This window comes from Dasypus novemcinctus, chromosome 5, assembly GCF_030445035.2.
Source record: "Dasypus novemcinctus isolate mDasNov1 chromosome 5, mDasNov1.1.hap2, whole genome shotgun sequence".
Taxonomy (NCBI): domain Eukaryota; kingdom Metazoa; phylum Chordata; class Mammalia; order Cingulata; family Dasypodidae; genus Dasypus; species Dasypus novemcinctus.
This window is the reverse complement of record NC_080677.1, coordinates 162,316,571-162,325,747: the sequence shown is the minus strand read 5'-3', so window position 1 is coordinate 162,325,747 and position 9,177 is coordinate 162,316,571. Positions and strand designations below refer to the sequence as shown.

Sequence of the window (9,177 nt, the reverse complement as noted above, 5' to 3'; positions counted from 1 at the left end):
AAGAAAAAGCCAGTCCAAAAGAGTACATACTGTGTGATTCTATTAATAGAAAATTTTAGGAAATGCAAAATAACCAATGACAAGATGACCAGTAACAAGAAGCAGAACAGTGGTTTCCTGGGAGTGAAGAAAGATGTGGATGAATGGTGGGTGGATTGTGGGTGAAAGGTTAGAAAGGAATGGAACGGCACAGAGTTTAGGCTCAGAGCACAGGCGCGGGTCTTGGGCGGCTGGGTCAGCTGACCCGAGGGGCCTTGCGAGCCCTTTTAGGCCACTGGCCTGGGCCTCGAGAGTCCCTGCCGCCATGGCTTCTCAGTCGCGGGGCATCCAGCAGCTCCTGCAGGCGGAGAAGCGCGCTACCGAGAAGGTGTCCGAGGCTCGCAAGTGAAAGAACCGGAGGCTGAAGCAGGCCAAAGCAGCAGCTCAGGCTGAAATTGAACAGTGCCGCCTGCAGAGGGAGAAGGAGTTCAAGGCCAAGGAAGCTGCGGCTCTGGGATCCCACGGCAGCTGTAGCACTGAAGTGGAGAAGGAGACCCAGGAGAAGATGACCATCCTCCAGAACTACTTCCAGCAGAACACGGATGAAGTTCTGGATAACCTCTTGGCCTCTGTGACATCCGACCAGAAATCCACGAAAACTACCGCATAAATGGATAGGGGAGAAGGAGTGTCTGTTCCATGGGTGGGCATTTTAGATGCCTTCACATGGACTGTGAAGCTTCAGCAAAGCTAGAGTTATATTCTTGGGGAAAGGCATTAACTTATTTCTGTATATTATGTAGTAGGTCCTTTCACTTTTTAGAGTGGCAAACCTAGGTTCTTTGTGTAGACTTAGAGCTTATCCAAAGAATTTCATCTTTTTACTTCCTGTTTCTTATAAATTTAATGGGTATATGTTGTCTGATTTCCTTTGCCATTTAGCTCAAGCTACATATGTGGCAATACTGACTTTTTCTTTCTTAGATCTAGTACCAAAAACCACATTTAAAGAAAGAAAGGGGTTAAATGTTTTATTTCCCTAAGGCTTTCTTAAAGGTCAGGGGCCTTATCTATGAAAAAGTAGTAAACAGTCATTTGTAACGTGTGTGAAGCAACAGCCAACCTTAAAGTAGTCCTTTCTGGCTAAGTTTGAACAATGAATACTAGAATAACTGAGCTTTTAGTTTCTTTTAATAAAAATTACTAGATAGAATTCAAGACTTATTATATATTATTGCTTAATGTACTGTTAATCATTTAAAAGTAAAGATTCTTTGTCATGCAAAAAAAAAAAAAAAAAAGAAAGGAATGGAATGAACTTTTGGGGGTATGGATAAATCCATACCTTGACATGGTGACAGTTTCATGGGTGTCTCATTGTACAATTTAAATATACTTCAATCAAGTTGTTTAAAAATACATTAAGGGAAGTGGATGTGGCTCAAGCAATTGAGCTCCCTCCTACCACATGGGAGGTCCCAGGTTCAGTTACCACTGCCTTCTGGAGAAGATCAGCAAGACAGTGAGCTGGTGCAAAGGGCTGGCATGGTGAGCTAACGCAACAAGATGACGCAATAAGGAGACATAAAGAGGAAACAATGAAAGAGACAACAAAGCAATTAAGCACCACTCTCCCACATGGGAGGTCCCAAGTTTGGTTCCTGGTGCCTCCTAAAGAGAAGACAAGCAGACACAGAGAGCTCACAGTGAATGGACATAAAGAGCAGACAGCAAGCACAAACAACAAAGGGGGGGTAAATAAGTAAAATAAATCTTTTTTAAAAATGCATTAAAGGGAATTATAGATGCCTGCCATAGAAATAATGCAAGTTTGGCCTAAGAAATAGAGAGCAGAGGCAGTTTGGAAAAAAAAAAAAAAAATCCTTTGGAATTTCCAAGGTTCTGTTTAAGATGCAATAAACCTAGGTGTTTCTTTGGAATTAATTATTGTTCTCATGAGATGATAGCCCAAGGCAAAACCAAGATTCATTAACCTCAGATGGTCATTTCCCACCCCCATCAGGAAAGTAGAACACGTTGGGTCGATTTACAGATATTTATAGCTATTATAGATGACCTTTGAAATGATACCTCTGGTGAGGTGGGGAAATGTGCATTACTTTAAAGACTAAGATACAAGTTTTTAAATGTGTTTTAAAAGGAGCAATTAAGGGAGTTAGTAGAGAACTGTGAAAAGAAGAACTAGGTAAGTTTGAAGGCTTTGAGATGGGGCGCTATTTTAAGACCCTTGAAGCTTTCATTTTGGCAGAAACATGAGAATCAGATCGAACCCCATTATTAGAATAATAATTAATAGATAATGCTAAGTGATTGGTGGTAATAGTCTGATGATATTATCTCATAATCTGTAACAAATGTTCCACCAGGGTGTGGAGTTGTATGGAAATCTACACATCCGTATGATTGCTTTGCAAGTTCACAATATCTGTAACAAAAATACATTAAAAAAAATAGTATGGGTTGGGATAAAAATACACCAAATGTAAGATAAGAAATATAGTTGATAGTAATATTTTGATGATGCTCTTGTACAGTTTGTAACAAATGTTTCACATCAATGCAAAGAGTTGGTGGAGGGGTGATGTATGAAACCCCTGTGTGATGTTATGTATATTTCTTTTGTAAGTTCACAATCTTTACTATACACTTATTGTTTATGTGTGTTCATGTATGAATGATATACTTCAATAAAAACTTTTTAAAAAGCAAAAAAAAGGATAATGCTGAGGAAAGGTGTCCTTCTGGAAAACAACCTTCCTTAGATGGAACAAAGAATTCCAAGCAGGGCATTTTTCTTACATCCTTATGATGTCTGAAGGGAGTTTTAAAATGTCAAAGAAAGTAAAGCTAAAGCACTCCAACAGTCTGTTTGGTGGTGACATTCAAATAGTGGTACAGGCAGGAGATGATTCAGGCTTCTCCCGACATTTCTTTTTGATCGGTTGGTTTAGTAAACCAGTCAACAAATATTTAGAGCATCTACTATGCACTGACACTTGGCCAGGTGCTCTTTAAAATTCTGATCTTTGATTAGCAAGCACTCCTCTGGTTTCGTCATCTTCTCTGAATGATCTTTCCAATTTGCTGCCATAACTATCCCAAGAGGATGCATCTCCTTGGCCATCCTCTCAGATGGAGGACCCACCTCGGCATCCTCCTTCTTCCCTCCTGCCTCTCCCAGCACACGGTTTGCTCTGGCTGTGTAAAACCTCTGCTTCTTTGGGAATCAACCACCTGGTCCTCTTGCCCTTCCCTTTCTCCATCCCAGCTCCTGCCATCATTCTGAGACATTTCAGCATACCCCAGGGGACATGGCAAACAGCAAATCTCAGACTGGCTTGTGGAGATGAAAAAGAAAGGGAGGGAGGAAAGGAAGAAGGTAGGAAGTAGGCAAAGACAAAATTGACACTTGAGATTGAACTGGAAGGACAGAATGTTGTGGTTGGAAGGGGACATGCATGCAAAGTGCTATTGATTTGATGCAGTTCCTGTTCTAGGGTATGACTTGGCATTGGGTTATGGAGTCAGAGAAGAAGTCACTAAGGAGGCAGTCAAGGAATTGAATGGTGGCTAGGTGATGGGTCACCCAAGTGTATGTCGTTAGGGAGCAGAGCACTGCCAGCACCATGGTGAGGAAGATGCTCATCTTTGAAAAAGGCTCCTGTGGATCCTCTTCTCAACCATCCGCCTCCTGCTCCTGCCTCCCCTTGGCCAAATCCAACTGGAAATCGGAGGGCAAGGCAACCCTGGTGATGCTGGCATAGATGTCAGAAGAGAACAAATGGAGATGGGTGGAGGAAGGATCTGGAAGACCCAATAGAAAACCAGCACACATGCCCAATCTAGACCACCACAAATTTCTATTGATTGCTTCTATAATATATGTCAAAGTCATCTACTTCTCTCCATTGCTTGGTTTCTTTTTCATCTCCTTGCTTTTGATGGATTTTCCTCCTCTCATTCCATTTTTCCCTCTGCTAGTTTGCAAGTTATATACTCTATTTTTTTTAGCAGATAGTCAAGAATATTTAATATTTATCTTAAGTGTCTAAAGTGATCAAGGGAAGTGGATGTGGCCAAAGTGATTGGGATCCCATCTACCATATGGGAGATCCAGCATTTGACTCCTGGGGCCTCCTGGTGAAGGTGAGCTAGCCTGAGCAGAGAGCTGACCCACGCAGAGCACTGGAACACACCACAACCTGGTCCAAGCAGAGTGCTGGCCTGCGCAGGAGTGCTGGCCAATGCAGCAAGCTGGCGTGAGCAAAGAGCTTGCCCAGCAAGATGATGCAACAAAGAGACACAGACGGGAGACAATAAGAGATACAGCAGACCAGGGAGCTGAGGTGGCGCAAGAAATTGAGCACTTCTTTCCCACTCCGGAAGGTCCCAGGATCAGTTCCCGGTGCTGCCTAAAGAGAAGACAAGCAGACACAGAAGAACACACAGCAAGTGGACACAGAGAGCAGACAATGAGGGGAAAGAGGAGAAATAAATAAATAAATAAATAATTTTAAAAAATAAATAAAGTTGATCAATATATTTACCCTACTCCCAAACTCTAAAAGGATCTCAGGTAACTTTAACTCTATTCAATGTACCCTCTTCCAAATTATACACCATCCTAGTGCAGGACTTTCATTCTGTATTTTCCTTTTAAATAGATTTCAGATAAACAGAATTCAATTAATCATAATCCTTGATTCATGACATACTGTCGTGATTGGTCCAAAAATGGCACTCTTTTATTCATTTGTAATATATTTATTTTCATTAATAAAATGAACACCATGAACCCAACACTGAACCCACAGAAGTGAAATGTTTCCAGTAATTCACACCCAACTCTGTGCTCTCCTCCTGTATCTACTTCTTAAAAGGGGCATCATGCTGTATGTAATCTTCTGGAATGTGGTTTTTCCACTCAATATGATGTTCCTAAGGTCCATCCATGTTGGTGTGTGTAGCTGTAGTTCCTTTTCACTCCTCGATAATATCCCATTTTATGATACACATCACAATTGCTTATCCACATGCCTGTTCAGTGGCATTTGGGTTGTTCCAAGTTTTAATAATGCTATGAACATTCTTGGGCATGTCTTCTGGTGTACATACACAAGAGTTTCTTGGGGGTATGTCTAGGAGTAGGACTATCGGGTTGTTGGCTAATTGTATGGGTTTATGTATGTGTGTATTTATTTAATGAGCTCTTCAACTCTGCTTGCTATGTGCTAAGTACTGCTCTAAGTGCTTTATAAATATTAATTAATTTCTCATACCAACCCTATGCAGTTGGTAATTTTTACCTCCATTTTACAGATAAGGAAAACTGAGGCAGAGAAGAACATGTTAAAACCACCATACAATGATTAAGTTTTATTTTTGACATGTAAGATTTTTTAAATACTTTAGTTGAAATTCAAAAACAAAATAACAGAAAAAGGCAGTCAACAAATTATGGAAGCATTATCCCCAAAAAGCTCCATCCAGTCACTTTATTTCATCTAATTCAAACTACTAACTCAGTTATTCCTCTAGTGTTCAGAAAAATACACAGATGAGCATGATTAGTTAAATGATGTAGTCAAGTTCTCCTTATTAATGAAAAAAACTGAAGAAGAGAAAAATGTTTTAACATCTTTGTATTAGTCAGTCAAAGGGGTGCTGATGCAAAGTACCAGAAATCTGCTGGTTTTTATAAAGGGTATTTATTTGGGGTAAAAGCTTGCAATTACAAAGCCAGAGTCCAACTCAAGGTTGGTTTCTCACCAAAGTCAGTTGCCATGTGTTGTGCCAATCTCTGCGAAGTTTCAACCTTCTCCCCTCTCAGTTAGCATGGGGTTTGTCTCTCCTCCCAGGGCCACAGGATCAAAGTTCTCTCCTCTTCCATTGACAAAGTTCTCTCCTCTGGCATCTATGGACCTCTCTCTCCCCATGTATCTTCTTCTGTGTCTTTTTGAGTGAGTGCCAGTTTATATCAGCCCATCAAGAAGGCAGGGACTTAACTTAACTACACCCTACTGATGTGGTCAAATCAAAGCCCTAATCTTAACATTATTTAGTCAAAGACATCTCTGGTGAATCTCTTACAATCAAAGGGGATCACACGCAGAGGAACAGATCAGTTTACAAACATAATCTCTGTTTTTGGAATTCATAACTAATCTTAAACTGCCACAATATTCATGTAAGATCTTCTTAATCTATATGTAGTTGATTTTTATATATGGTGTGGAGTAGGAATCCAGTCTCACTTTTTCCCATATGGATAACTAATTTTCCAGGTTATTTCTCCCACTGATTCACAATGTCATGACTGTTAAATATCAAAGCTTCATATGCAAGTGTTGGCCCATTTCCGGCCTCTCTGGTCTGTTTTATTCACCAGTTTATCTATCCCTGAACCATACCATAATAAGCTCTGCATCTGATAACAAGTGTGCCTATTTAGTCTCCTTCATAAGTTTTTGGAGTATTCTTGGCTCTTTACTCCTTAATATGTATTTTAGGATCTAGTTGTGAATACTCTATTGGGATATTGATTGAAGGATTTGTATTGAATCTCTAAATCAATACAGGGAGAATTCACAGCTTTAAAATATTAAAATTTCCTACCCATGAACATGGGCTATCTCTCTGCCTATGTTTAATGTCTTTCAGTAAAGTTTTATAATTTTCTGTATTCTGGTCTTGTTAAACTTAGTATTTTGTTGCAATTTTACGTGGCATTATTTTAAATCTTACATTTTCTGAATCCTTGCTGATAGTATATAAGTATGAAATTGAGTTTTGTTTATAGATACAATGTTTAGACATCTTACTAAACTCTTACATTATCTTTTATTTTTGTGGAGGTTCTTTGGGGTCTCTTGGTATGTCATCAGAAAATAATGATAAATGTATTCCTATTTTCCAATTCTTGTGCCTGTAATTTGTTTTGCTTGTCTTATTGTTTTGCTAAAGTATACAGTAAAATAATGAACAGTTATAAAGTACTGGTAGAATTCCCCTGAATATCTAATCCAAATATTGCCCTTTTATCCATCTCCAAGGCAAACTCTCTAACCTATGCATTACCTTTTATCTGGTCAACTAAAATAGCCTCCAAACTTTTATCTCCAATTCAACTCTGGCCTTCTCCAATCCTTGCACTCAATAGACAGAACAACCTTTCAAAAACACAATTTAGCTCTTCCAGGGACATCTTCTAGAGGCATTCAAAATGGCCCAGCATTTGACATACCGTCGTAGGCTATCCTGCAATACTGCTTCTAACAAAACTAGGCTGTCCCGGACCCCTGGTAATAGAATTGTTTATCTTTATACCAAGAAGGTTGGGGAAAGCACCCAAATCTGCATGTGGTGTGTGCCCAGGTCGACTTCGAGGGGTTCGTGCTGTGAGACCCAAAGTTCTCATGAGGTTATCTAAAACAAAAGAACACGTCCGCAGAGCCTGTGGGGGTTCCATGTGTGCTGAACGTGTCCGTGACAGGACCAAGCGTGCTTTCCTGATTGAGGAGCAGAAAATCGTTGTGAAAGTGTTGAATGCACAAGCACAGAGTCAGAAAGCTAAATTTTAAAAAATGAAGCTTTTTAGAGAAACAAACAAACAAAAACACAATTTAGGTAATGACATTGCTTTGTCTTAAATCTTTCACTGATTTCTAATTGTACTTAAAATAAAATCCAAAGGCATTAACTGGTCTACCCCGTCTTTTCTCCCTAGAATTTATTCACACTGTCTTCTTTTTTTCTTGAAGCCAACAAGGCTTTCCTGCCTAAGGGTCTTCTCAACAGCTGCTCCCATTGTTTGCAATACTCTGTGCCACATGCTTTTCCTGGAGAACTCCTACTCATCCTTCAGGCCTCAGAATAAATGCCTTTTCCCCAGAAAAGCCCCCCCATAACTCCAAAAATCCAGTCAGCTCTTTTATAATATCTCATTTACCTCTTCATTTTTCCTTCAAAGCACTTACTGCATTTTTAAATATGTATATTTGTGTGGCTACTTAATATCTGTCTCTCCCGTTATACTAAAAGCTCAGTGCATTTACTCCATCATTCCTCACATATGGCATTTTGCCTGGAAAAATGGTGTGCTCTTATAAATATTTATTGAATGACTAATGGATGGATGAGGATATAAAGATGAATAAGACACAATCCTGGCTCAAAGAATTCACTCTCAGATCTTTCCTTTCAGTCTCAATGATTTGTTTTTTAATTACCAGGATTAAAATGATAATAAAGAACAAGACAACATCTATGAACCTGACTTCATATTCCTTAGGGGGAGGACCTTGTTAGATCAGCAATTGATTAATATAGGCAGTTATACCAGCCTGAATCTAGGCTAGTAAAAATGGTAGGAAATCAGGATAGAGTTGGAGCAAGAAATTGAATCCAGGATTGATTCAGTACCCAACCCAGTCCCGAAGGTGAACAGCCAAAATACCCTTGCTTGGGATTTATTGGTTTGAACTCAGCCCTAAACAAAATGTACAAGGGGGTGGGGGGTATATGGAGACCTCATATTTTTTTAATGTAATATTAAAAAAAATTAATAAAGACAAAAAAAGAAAAGAAAAAAATGTACTTGCAACATATTCATTTTCACGTATTTGTTATTTCTCCCTTCATTTTTTTCAATTCAATTATTTTCAAAACTTGTGTGGCATGTGTGTGACTAAGGGAAAGATCTAGGTTCTTCCCAAAGGAAAACAAGTGGTAGCAACCGTTGGCCTCCAAAGTCAGAAGCAACCAAGTTACCTGAGGACAGATGCAGAGTTCCTCAAGTGTACGTGGGGTCTTAATGGCAAACTGTTACATTTTAAGGGATTCCATCTTTCCTCCCACCTTGGACAATAGGCTTCTCTCCTCACATTCAAGGACCCCAGGTCTGGGCCCTGGGTGCCTTGAGACCCTCACCTTGCATCACTTTGTACCTTCAGCCTCTTTCTATGGCAATGTCTCCTCAGGCTAGAAGCAGGCCTGTTTCTCCCTCCCTTATGCTGTTCTTAAATTTAATCCATTTCTGTGAGTTTGGACCCACCGCAAATAAGACCTTCTCGAGATGCTATTTCAGTTAAGGTGTGATCCAAATGAATCAGCTTGGGCGTTAGTCCAATTAGGGGAGTCTTTTCTAAGCAGAGTGAAAGTCAACAGAGTGTAAGCCAC

The 9,177-nt window shown here is 39.7% G+C and overlaps 1 pseudogene; it reads left to right on the top strand.

Annotated features, from left to right (window-relative positions):
• Positions 1–245: 245 nt before the first annotated feature.
• LOC101423413 (V-type proton ATPase subunit G 1 pseudogene) lies at positions 246–672 on the top strand (annotated as a pseudogene).
• Positions 673–9,177: the final 8,505 nt, after the last annotated feature.